The 12,427-nt window shown below is 34.9% G+C and overlaps 1 protein-coding gene across 2 annotated transcripts in view; it reads left to right on the plus strand.

Moving 5' to 3' along the window:
- The window catches only part of LOC127846669 (uncharacterized), a 337,381-nt gene that overhangs the window by 233,630 nt on the left and 91,324 nt on the right, over nt 1-12,427 (plus strand). The window lies entirely within an intron of this gene.

The raw sequence follows: 12,427 nt of genomic DNA on the forward strand, positions 1-12,427 counted from the left end.
AACAAACGAACAAATAAACAAAAAAACATACGAACGAACCAAACAACGAACAAACGAACCGACAAACCAATGGACAAACGCACGAACACTCGAACGCAAAATTACACGACCGCACGAACGAACGAACAAACGGACGGATGGAAGGAAATATGAATGAATAAATAAATATATAAATAGATAGATAGATAGATAAATAAATGAATAATAAATATATTAATAAATATATAATAATATAATATAATAATAAAAAATAAAACCCTATTCCGTTCACATTACTTGTTTGTTATTATTTTGGTATTATATACTTAAATATAATTTAATTGCCAACAAATCGCTAGTGTTTTCAAAAGTATGAATCTATTGTACATTTCACTGGTATGAAAAATAAGCCACGCAGTAACAAGATTCATTTTAGAATGTATTATATTAAATCTTAGAATGCTCCTAATTCCTTGAATAAAATAAATATCTATATGTAATATATCACTTTTTATTGAGTCCAAGACCTAAAAAGTCGTCTTTATTTCATTATCTTTAATATATAAACGAGAAGATCGATATACCGTTGCCTAGTCCGTTGTTCTTCTTTATCTATGAATAAAGTGTTTATTTATAGATCTTTGAGCCAGGCTATCTAGAGGCTAACCCCATACCAAATGATATGATGGTAATACCACTGCCTGACTATACAGCGTAAATCCGTTAACCTAAGGCCTTTTGAACAGTATAACTCGGGTCGTATCGGGTGAGCGTAGAGTTGTATTTTGAAAGACAAGATAGTTCTCATATCAAAAACACTAATCTGAAAAATAAAAAATAAAAGCATCAATTCCATATGTCTCAATGTATTGGTCTTGGCAATTGTGAGGTCTACATCAGACTCAAGCTAATTTAACTGGGCAGCGTTATGCGAAAATGGGTCTTATGTCATATGGATTGCGTAGTTTCCGACCATCTATATATATGCTGTCCATGTTGCAACCAATTTTTAGATAGCGACTGGCATCTGATACTTTAAGGTACTGTATATGCATATTTACACGTTAGTCATATTAGAATATTGCAATAACAACAACAAGTACACATAACAGATACAAAATAAATAATATTGTTCAAGACATGTTTTACAGAATCTAAGACACCTAGTAACTGGTGTAAAATAGCGTAGATATGTATTTTTGAACGTGTTATTTATGGTCCTATGTCATATTGTCAGCATAGCTCCAGGTCCTCTATGTGTTGTCCATGTTTAAACCAATTTTGTTCCTGACAAAGCCGAAAGTTCCATTATAAGTTGCGTCAAAAGAAATATTCCCGAGGTATATGTCTCGGGTACGGTTGGCGATAAGTTCTTCAAGACAATTGTAACCATAGGGATGGAAGTTCTGGTGAAATTTGTTCACAAAGAGTTTCCTGCTGTTGGCCAGGTCCGGTAGGTCGCCCGTGCCAATGATGCAGATTTCGCGCACACGTTTGCCGTGACACTCCAGTCCACTCCACTCTGGTGTGGTCCTACCCTAGTTCTTGAATCGTGCCATTAACTGCTTAATCACATCGTCCGTCTCGGGTACACCTGTAATGATATCATAAACTGGACATATATCCATAAAAGCCACGAAACATTTTGTTTAAATTGCAAATACAAGCTGCCACAAAGAAAAGGGAAAATCGTTGTTTTTTTTTTTTTTGTTTTTTATCGAGTGCACCGGGATTGTCTTCCATATGGCCATCGCCCCCAGAAAGACGTGTTAGTTGGTTACGGGGGATAGTGCAAGATACAGGAGACACCCCATTCCAGAGGTGACCCATGGTCTTTTAGTGCCCGGTGTATAGCACCTAGTACACTGCACCTCGGTTTAACGTCTCATGCGAAAGACGAGTTAGTAGGTTAGGTGCAGCGGGGGATCAAACCAACGATCTCTGGATTGTGAAAAGGGAAAATCAATATGTATACCAATATTTATATGGACTTGTTCACAGTTTGGTTAAATCAATAGGTATACCAATAGTTATTTGAACTTGTTCACAGTTTGGTAAAATGACACTTGAAACAATGATTCGAAGAAGTATTGATATATGATAATTTGAAAAAAATAATGTAACACATTTTTGTTTATTAAAAATCATCAATAAAAATCGTTTAAATAATAAAGAGTTTTTAACGCTTTTTGATATTTTGATAAAAAATAAAAAAAATATGATGTCACCATAGGTTTTAACTACACCTAATCCTGCTTAGTATTCAATACACAGGACATTTTTATTTAATAGCTTTCCTAGTTATGATTATTATTAAGATATATATTTTTTACATTTTATTATTATAATGCAATAATGTTAAACATGGCTAAACATACGCACATACAATAAAGAGATAGTTTTGCGAATAAAATGAAATCTATGATCTTTCAATTAATTAACATCGAACTATACACTTGTTGAACTAATGCTTTTCCTTGTTAAGAAGGACAACTCTGAGTTAAATTATTGCACAGCAATATTCAGGAAAGTGATTTCACACATCAGTGTTCGGGAAAGAATTTATTTTGTAACAAGATTATCTTATATAATTTGCTCCCATGGAAAGTTCATTTTTATTATCACTTTTTATAGTTGTCGAAATTTGAGAACATAAGGTCTATTGAAGTGTAACTGAACTATATATTATTATATCGATCAATTTTAATCTTTTAGAAATACAATGAAATTTGTCTTCAATATTAATTCGTTTTTACATATACACTATCGTTTAGTGCCATATCGACCAATGTGCATTATAAGCGAATAAACAAGTCATCTTATGTTTTGCAACATATATTAGGATTTGAAAAGAATGTCGCAATAAGATTCATATCATACACAGGCTTAAATAAATGACACGTCTAAAACAGCGTTATTATCTACACGTCGATACCAATCCTATATATACACATAAGTGAACTTTTTAATTGATATATTAAAACATATTTTAATCGAAATCTTATACATAAGAAAACAACTTATTGTTAAAAAGCTTCTTTAAGATAATGGTTTCGGTATATGAGAATTCAAACCCTTTTTTCACTTCTAATTTCGCGATTTGTACATGTTATATCATTTTACATTTAATTTTCCAAAAATGTAAATTTGTTAACATATCAATTTAATAAATGCATTAAGTAAAGGATTATGAGCAAATGATATTTTACATTTTATAAAAAAACGAAATTTGACAAATTAATTTTTATTTCCATTGAACACATTTTGTGGCCTAGTTTCCTATAACATAAAATGTAAATTACCTTTCTATTACAAAACATAGTTTAACTATGAAAATGTATTATTCTTCATAGAACGTTTATTAAGATATATTTATCATGGCCTTTATTAATCTTCGCAATCATCTCGACATTGTCCGAAAGAAACGAGAACATCAATACTACCGTCAAGGCGACTTACAGTTATTTTTAACAGCGCCATAAACAGTCGGTTTTAAAAGGGGCATTTTCTTGTTTTGGTAAATTTACAAAATAAAAAAAGTTGTTTCAATTCGCAAATTTGCGTTTCATTTGTGAGGAAACAGTACTACTGAACATTTACCATGCTCTAAAATATCCATTATATGCATCTTTTAAAGAACTTAAAAATCTGAAATTTATAAAGCGTTGCAACGCGAAACGATTGAATAATTTGGAGAGTTCTGTTGTTGTGGTTATATTTTGTTTTACAACGTGAATTGCTTTTATCAAGTATAAAATACATCATATATTGTATGAGCACGGGTGGCCGAGTGGTCATCGCATTATAATTTTTCTCCAGGACTCCAGGGGTCAATGGTTCGAGCCCAGTTGAGGGTAACTTGTTTTTCTTTCTTTAATTTTATTATTGTTTTTTAAACTGGGGCTTTTTAGATGCAATGTTTACATTTATCAATATAAAGCATTTACTGACAAACTTCCATACACGCCAAAATCTGTTAAAAGGCCCCTTTAATTATATATTAACAATCTAGCACATTTTAAACAGTTGTTTAACACACTCAAATTAGCTACAAAATGAAAAAAAAAACAATGCTAAATATTAATCCAATGTGGGGATAAATCTAATTTATTTTATAAACAGGTCCTTATGAATATCTATCATATTGCAAGAACGGACGTAGGTAAATATAGCACTAGTCTTTCTACCAATACCCAAATAAAAACCGGGCACACGGAGATGCGGGTTATGATTGAGCGTTGCAAAAATGTTTCGTCTGACACATTCTGACCCGCTGTTTGCCTCCCCCATTTGTAAGAGGTCCGAATTTCGGCCCTGAAATTATTTGACTCGGGTTGATAAAATCAAGCAGATAACAACACAGTTTTATTTTCATAACTTTCACTTACTTTGATACTAATAACACTTAAGAAATGAAAAGTCTTGTCGTTCAATAGTTGCAAAAACTGTCGCGGACATTACGCCTTAACACGCAAATCAATCGTTGTTACCAATCAGATCGCAGCGTTTACGTGAAAATAAAAGAACTGTTGTAATTTAAATATTTTGGATAACCTAAAGTAATGAATTTCCAAGTACTAATTAAAGTGGTTAATAATTACTTTTGCAAAAGCAAACTGCACAATTACATTTCATCTACTTTTATTTCTTATATTGATATTTTATTATTTAATCAACACGATATAACTTAATGTAAATTTTGATTTCTTATGTTTCGTCAATTGCAAATACGTACAAAAACGAAACACACTTGCAAATATAATGTATTTATATTATTATACTTAACAAATGGATCATGAATTAAATAACATTAATAATTCACCTTACCTATTAACAATCCCTTGGATATCATTTGCTCCTTTGTAGGCTTGCAGAATACGTACAAGCTCGTAGTTTGTTCTCAACGGGAACTCCTGTCCAGTCAAGTTTATAAAATACTTCCACGACGCACTTTTATTCCAAAGCTCCTGCATGCATTGCAATTCTGGCTCGAGAACGGTCATTGTGCCCCACTGTACATCAAAGCGTGTTAACGTCAGAAACACATTATCAAAGCAATTCACAATAAACGACATGGCTTCGTAAATGGTGTGATCTGATTTGGCTACAACGTGTATACAATAGTAGTTCTGTGGTCTGTAAATTTCGCGAAGAAGTCCCTCAGATTGTTCAATGTCTTTGAACATTAGAAGACTGAACGCTATCGGAAAATTGCGTTCAACCTCCGTTAAATGGCGGTCAATATAGCGTAGCTGATTCTTAAAAGTGGAGCAGTTCTTTGCCATTTCTGAGTAATTTTGAGGTTGAAGGAAACTTCGTACGTTTCTCCTGGTTTCTGCATGTCGTATTTCATCTTCATCATCTTGGATTATAGCATTGCAGTCAACATTTGTCACCATTTTAGTGGTATGAAAATAATGCCTGTGTGGTGCATGCCTCGCGACCTGAACGCCAGGACCAGTCGAACATATTGTCAGAGAACTTTTGGATTTTCTGTATCGAGTTTAATTTGTTGTTAAGAATGTAAAGTCCAAAGGTCATTACAAACCCTAACAGGAGTGCATACTTGGAGGCATTACCAAACCTGCTTCCATTTACCACTCGTTTAACACGTGTATATCCAGAACACGAACGGCTTACTGTGTATGGCACTGAAACACATTAATATGACTGTAAAACACAACAACAACAATATACAAATGAGCCAAGCACTGGGAAAACGTGGGACGACACTGCATTACGCCCTGTTTCACTATGGCGTGAAATCCAATTACCTTAATACAAACTTAATACAAAGAAGCACGTGTCCCTTTATAAATATATCTTCGAATACTTGTTTAAGGATGTAAAATGAGCTATTGATTTGTAAACTACATTGTCTTGCATGAGCTTGTATATGCATTGACCGATCAAATATCTTCTATTGAAAACGATAAATACTACTACTACTACTACTGCTGCTGCTGCTGCTGCTGCTACTGCTGCTGCTGCTGCTACTGCTGCTACTGCTTCTGCTACTACTACTACTACTTCCACTACTACTACTACTACTACTACTACTACTACTACTACTACTAGTACTACTACTACTGCTGCTGCTACTTCTACTACTACTACGACTACTACTACTACTACTACTACTACTACTACTACTACTACTACTACTACTACTACTATTACTACTACCACTGCTACCACTACTACTACTACTACTGCTACTACTACCACTACCACTACTACTTCTACAATAACTACTACTACCACTACTACTAATCAATCTACTTGTGGTATTTATAGTTAACTGGTAGTTAACAGGTAGACATAGTTAGTAAAAGTGTATTACCGAATACATGGATACTGAAAATATGAAAACTTAACAACATTTTTCAAGTAATGTTATATACCAGTCGTGATAGTTTAATCAATATAAAGTCATTATTGTAAAAAAAAATTGTATTTTAGAACTTTTCTTTTTTCGTCAATCTGGTTGACTTTTCCTTTAAACTGTTAAAGAATTATGTAAAACATATGTAATTAATTTTTTTTTTAAACATGCAACGCATATATAACCCAATCAAAATCCAATATGTTCTTAAAACGACGATACTAATTTTCATCATACATCTTTAACCACTGTAGAGATTGAATAAACACCACGCTATCTAAACATGTACATATAATATGGTCTAACAAATCGCACCATGATTGAAAATCTGATAATAAAGTACAGTTTCATGGTCATCGTTTATTTTATACAAAACTCTTTATGTGTTCTCAAATATATCTCCCGTTAATAAATCACGATTAATCCGGTTTTAGAAGGTTTAATTATAATACCAATGTACCCACCGGTTACAGGTGCCGTGTATGTGGGCAGTGTAGTAAACAAGTTAAAGAATTTCTGAATTAATCCAAACAATACAGCAATAAACGATTTACCTACAAATATGTATTCGATACGCGTAAAATCCATGTACAAATTGTTTATTTTTATGTCCCCCACTATAGTAGTGGGGGACATATTGTTCTTGCCCTGTCTGTTGGTTGGTCTGTTGGTTGGTTGGTTGGTCTGTTTGTGCCAACTTTAACATTTTGCAATAACTTTTGCTATATTGAATACAGCAACTTGACATTTGGCATGCATGTGTATCTCATGGAGCTGCACATTTTGAGTGGTGAAAGGTCAAGGTCATCCTTCAAGGTCAGAGGTCAAATATATGTGGCCAAAATCGCTCATTTTATGAATACTTTTGCAATATTGAAGATAGCAACTTGCTATTTGGCACGCATGTGTATCTCATGGAGAAGCATATTTTGAGTGGTAAAAGGTCAAGGTCAAGGTCATCCTTCAAGGTCAGAGATCAAATATATGTGGACCAAATCGCTTATTTTATGAATACTTTTGAAATATTGAAGATAGCAACTTGGTATTTGGCATGCATGTGTATCTCATAGAGCTGCACAATTTGAGTGGTGAAAGGTCAAGGTCATCCTTCAAGGTCAGAGGTCAAATATATGTGGCCAAAATCGCTTATTTTATGAATACTTTTGAAATATTGAAGATAACAACTTAATATTTGGCATGCATGTGTATCTCATGGAGCTGCACATTTTGAGTGGTGAAAGGTCAAGGTCATCCTTCAAGGTCAGAGGTCAAATATATGTGGACCAAATCGCTTATTTTATGAATACTTTTGAAATATTGAAGATAGCAACTTGATATTTGGCATGCATGTGTATCTCATGGAGCTGCACAATTTGAGTGGTGAAAGGTCAAGGTCATCCTTCAAGGTCAGAGGTCAAATATATGTGGCCCAAATCGCTTATTTTATGAATACTTTTGCAATATTGAAGATAACAACTTGATATTTGGCATGCATGTGTATCTCATGAAGCTGCACATTTTGAGTGGTGAAAGGTCAAGGTCAAGGTCATCCTTCAAGGTCAAATATATGGGTCAAAATTGCTCATGTAATGTCACTTCTGCAATATTGAAGCTAGCAATTTTATAATTGAAATGCATGTGCATCTCATGAAGCTGCACATTTTGAGTGGTGAAGGGTCAAGGTCAAGGTCATCCTTCAAGGTCAAACGTCATATAGGGGGACATTGTGTTTCACAAACGCATCTTGTTCAATTTGCGATTTTCGTAACTAAGAAGTTGTCTCCCATTCGGGTAGGTATCACGAGTATCCCGGGTTAAAAGCGGTCCGTCTAAAATGCGTATATGACTCATATCCGCGGATATGACCGAAAAGTGCGGATATGGACGAATACAGGCAGTCGATATTGCATGTATTCGTCCATATCCGCACTTTTCGGTCATATCCGCGGATATGAGTCATATACGCATTTTAGACGGACCGCTTTTTACCCGGGATACTTGTTATACCTACCCAAATGGGAGACAACTTTATAGTTACGAAAAGACCGAATACACACCCGCAATAACACCCACCATGCCAATCTCTTGCACGACGGTTACATTACATTCACCTCTGTGTTGGGCTCAGAACGGACTATTGTTATGAAAGCGTCTCATTTATATCATGATCATTCCAAGCGTTCATCATTGAGGTTACAGAATACTAAACAATCTCTTGCACGACGGTTACATTGCATTCACTGCATTAAAGAAAACCATCTCATACCATGATATCTTATATCAGTCTTAATTCATTATTATAAAATTGATATGGTTTTTTATGTTAAGAAACCAACATACATACACACGTCGAAGCAATTCCTAACGTCACTCAAAAAATATGTTCAATTGTTTACATTTTTGAAGTGCGTGGAATGATTCCATCTGCGTAAATGGGCAATAAATTAGTTCCAAAGAGTTGCATTAAAACTCGGAAGTTTTTGCACGATTTATCGTACATTTTAAAGTCATATTTCTTAATTTAATGCATGCGATCTTCAATATCCAATCAAATATACGTTGAATGCGTTTGTTTGGTTTTATCTATTTTATAGACAAAATGGAGGACTGAGCCTTTGGGGGCAGTCTACAGTTTTTCTTGAAAATCACCAGGCCGACAACCACTGGTCTGCAAAACAACCTCAAAACAAGGCCTTCAGTCCCAACCTGAAAATAGATTCAGACAATATTCAGTGCAGCTCATCAACAGCTTGCAAATAAAGCACAAAACAATGCAGAAAAAGCACTTTAAACTGGTATCTGGGGTAAAATAGACCTTTTCGGAGGTCTCGGAACTGCCCGTAAAAACCCCATTTTCAGATAAACCCGGCAATCACATTTATCTTTCCGGGTAAGAATACGCACACAGTGGACAACATGCTTTGCACTATCACAGCAAATGCTTTCAAACCGAGCCAGACAAAATGGGTCATTACCACTGAACTTTTTTGCACTGCTAACTTATTTAAACCCACCGTTGAAATCTATCAAATTCCGGCTGCTTTAAGCAGGAAGTACATTTGTTTACATCTCACTGAGCATGTTGTTGTTGTTGACTAAAATTCAGGTAACTTAGTTTCGAATTACTGAAAACATGTGAAATTACTAGAATATTGACCATTTATACTTACATTTAAGCTCCTGGAGTCAAAAAACAATTTTGTTTAGGTCATACGCCTTATGTTCAGGAAATTGACCGGGGCCAATGCGCAAATAGGGCTACAAAACTGTAGACTGCCTCCTTAAGATAGCAGTCCAAAGTTTTTAAACCCATCGAAATTTGAATTATTTGTACTCTTCAGTCAATTCTGGATGAAACTGGGTGGTTTTCTTTGTAATATAACTGCAATGTACAATTTAAGACTATTTTTAGTGAGCATATCAGCGGCAGCATTTTCACGCAACTTTTTGGTCATTCTTTCGGTATTCTACGCAAGTCTAAAAATCACTCAATTTGCACAGATATGAGAAGTAGATATAATCATATTGCCAAAAATCACTCACAATGAGTGTCAGCTTACATCCTGAGTCAAAAATTACTCACTACACTGGTCAAAGTTAAAAAAATAAATGAATTTTGATGTTTTTCCCCTTCAAATCAGTGTTTTTTACTCACTTTTCATCAAAGTGTCTGCACATTTAGGGGTTTAAATGGTTTGAAAGGCACTAAATGTTGTACGTATAGTTGAAATAAGTCAGCTTAGTCTTTCTTGCATGAACAACTAAGCATATCGCACAAAGAAACAAAGACTGCGTCTCTAAAGCAGATGTGCGTACCAAGCAAAATAGGGTTTTCTTCAAAAATCAGGCTTACCTCCCCCTACTGGAATGTTAATATCTCTGCTAAAATTGCTCAGAATTCAATGGGAAAGCTGTTTTCAGGTGTTGATGACTCTATTTTATCAAAAAATGTCACCTTTGACTATGGGGCGTTGGGTGTGAAATTTGGGATATTTACCTTAAGGGGGCAGTCTACAGTTTTTCTTGAAAATCACCAGGCCGACAACCACTGGTCTGCAAAACACCCTCAAAACAAGGCCTTCAGTCCCAACCTGAAAATAGATTCAGACAATATTCAGTGCAGCTCATCAACAGCTTGCAAATAAAGCACAAAACAATTCAGAAAAAGCACTTTAAACTGGTATCTGGGGTAAAATAGACCTTTTCGGAGGTCTCGGAACTTGCCCGTAAAAACCCCATTTTCAGATAAACCCGGCAATCACATTTATCTTTCCGGGTAAGAATACGCACACAGTGGACAACATGCTTTGCACTATCACAGCAAATGCTTTCAAACTGAGCCAGACAAAATGGGTCATTACCATTGAACTTTTTTGCACTGCTAACTTATTTAAACCCACCGTTGAAATCTATCAAATTTCGGCTGCTTTAAGCAGGAAGTACATTTGTTTACATCTCACTGAGCATGTTGTTGTTGTTGACTAAAATTCAGGTAACTTAGTTTCGAATTACTGAAAACATGTGAAATTACTAGAATATTGACCATTTATACTTACATTTAAGCTCCTGGAGTCAAAAAACAATTTTGTTTAGGTCATACGCCTTATGTTCAGGAAATTGACCGGGGCCAATGCGCAAATAGGGCTACAAAACTGTAGACTGCCTCCTTTCGCAGAGTTGTATGTGAGAGCAAGGAATGACAACTCTGCGTGGAGATTGCCACCATGCGCGCATAGGTGCTCGATGGCAATGTTTTGTTTATTTACGCCAATTGTTTAACCGGCAACGTCGCTCTTTCTCTACAACAGCCAATACACACTATGGGCGCCAGATTTTATTTTTGATGCACTGATTTTTTTTCTGGAAATCAAAATGGAAGACGTAATCAAGTTATCAAGTTAAACATTTGGTAAGGAATGATTCATGTGTATGCAATTTACATCATATTTTGCTGATTATCCCATTAAGTGAGGGAAACAATAGTTGCAGGGATTTACCACATCGACTGTGGATGTTTTTTTAAACTGACAGTAGATAGACAAAGAGCGAGGTTCCCGGCCTGCGCGCGCATTTTAATAAGCGAGAGGGGTGACAACGATTTAATTATGACGCACTTCCGTAGTTTGAGAAAATGGCGAGTGGCTTACCTTGTGAATATCTATGTACATAGTCGAACTATCTTTTTTTTTAAGAAGACGTTGTCGGAAGCTTTTTATTGATTTAGTATGTGTTTGCATTATAATAATCAACGGGTAACTAAAACAAAAAATAATAAATAAATAAATAAAACAATTGCCATCGAGCGCCTAGCACGCGCGTTGTTAACCTGGTATCGAGACATCACATTCGGAAAGGAGAGAACAGACGATTTAAGAAAGTATTTGGCCAACAAAACTTTAAAATTTGATTCACTTAACTATCAAAAGATGTGATATAATTAAAGTCCAGTGTAAACGGGGTTATTCCCTCTGAACACGCCTCTACCGCCTGACGCGATGTGCGCGCACTGCTCTTACATGTATGCCAGAATCTACGGTGAATTCATGCATTTTTTTCTGAATATAAAGAGAAAGTGAAAGTCATTGTGCTGAAGTGTTGTATTAAAACTACAGTAGTACAATGGTCAGCTTCTCTTTGACATGTATGCGGAAATTTAATGAAGAGGACAAATAACGTGTATGGAATACGGATAAATTTGGATGATTTTAGTTGCAATAAAATTTTGAAGTGCAATTATAGCTCTACCCGTTTTTCTCATTTTGGTTGTGTTTGTATTTATTTTAAAGCGTAGTACTCAGTACTGTTGTGTTAGTGAAATAGAATACTCGGAGCGCTTGCGTTTGACGCCATCCCGAGAGCCGTGTTCTTAATGTAAACAATTGATCGATCGTCAGGAAACGTGTGACAAATATTTGGGGCATCATTGTATAAATTTAAAAATTAATTTTGAAAACTATAAATAAAACTGTTATCACAACAGCCAAAATTATGTAAATAGAATACTTGCATTTTTACATTATTTATTGATGTTTCTTATGAGGAATATAATAGGATAAAAAATAA

Source organism: Dreissena polymorpha, chromosome 1 (assembly GCF_020536995.1).
Source record: "Dreissena polymorpha isolate Duluth1 chromosome 1, UMN_Dpol_1.0, whole genome shotgun sequence".
Taxonomy (NCBI): Eukaryota; Metazoa; Mollusca; class Bivalvia; order Myida; family Dreissenidae; genus Dreissena; species Dreissena polymorpha.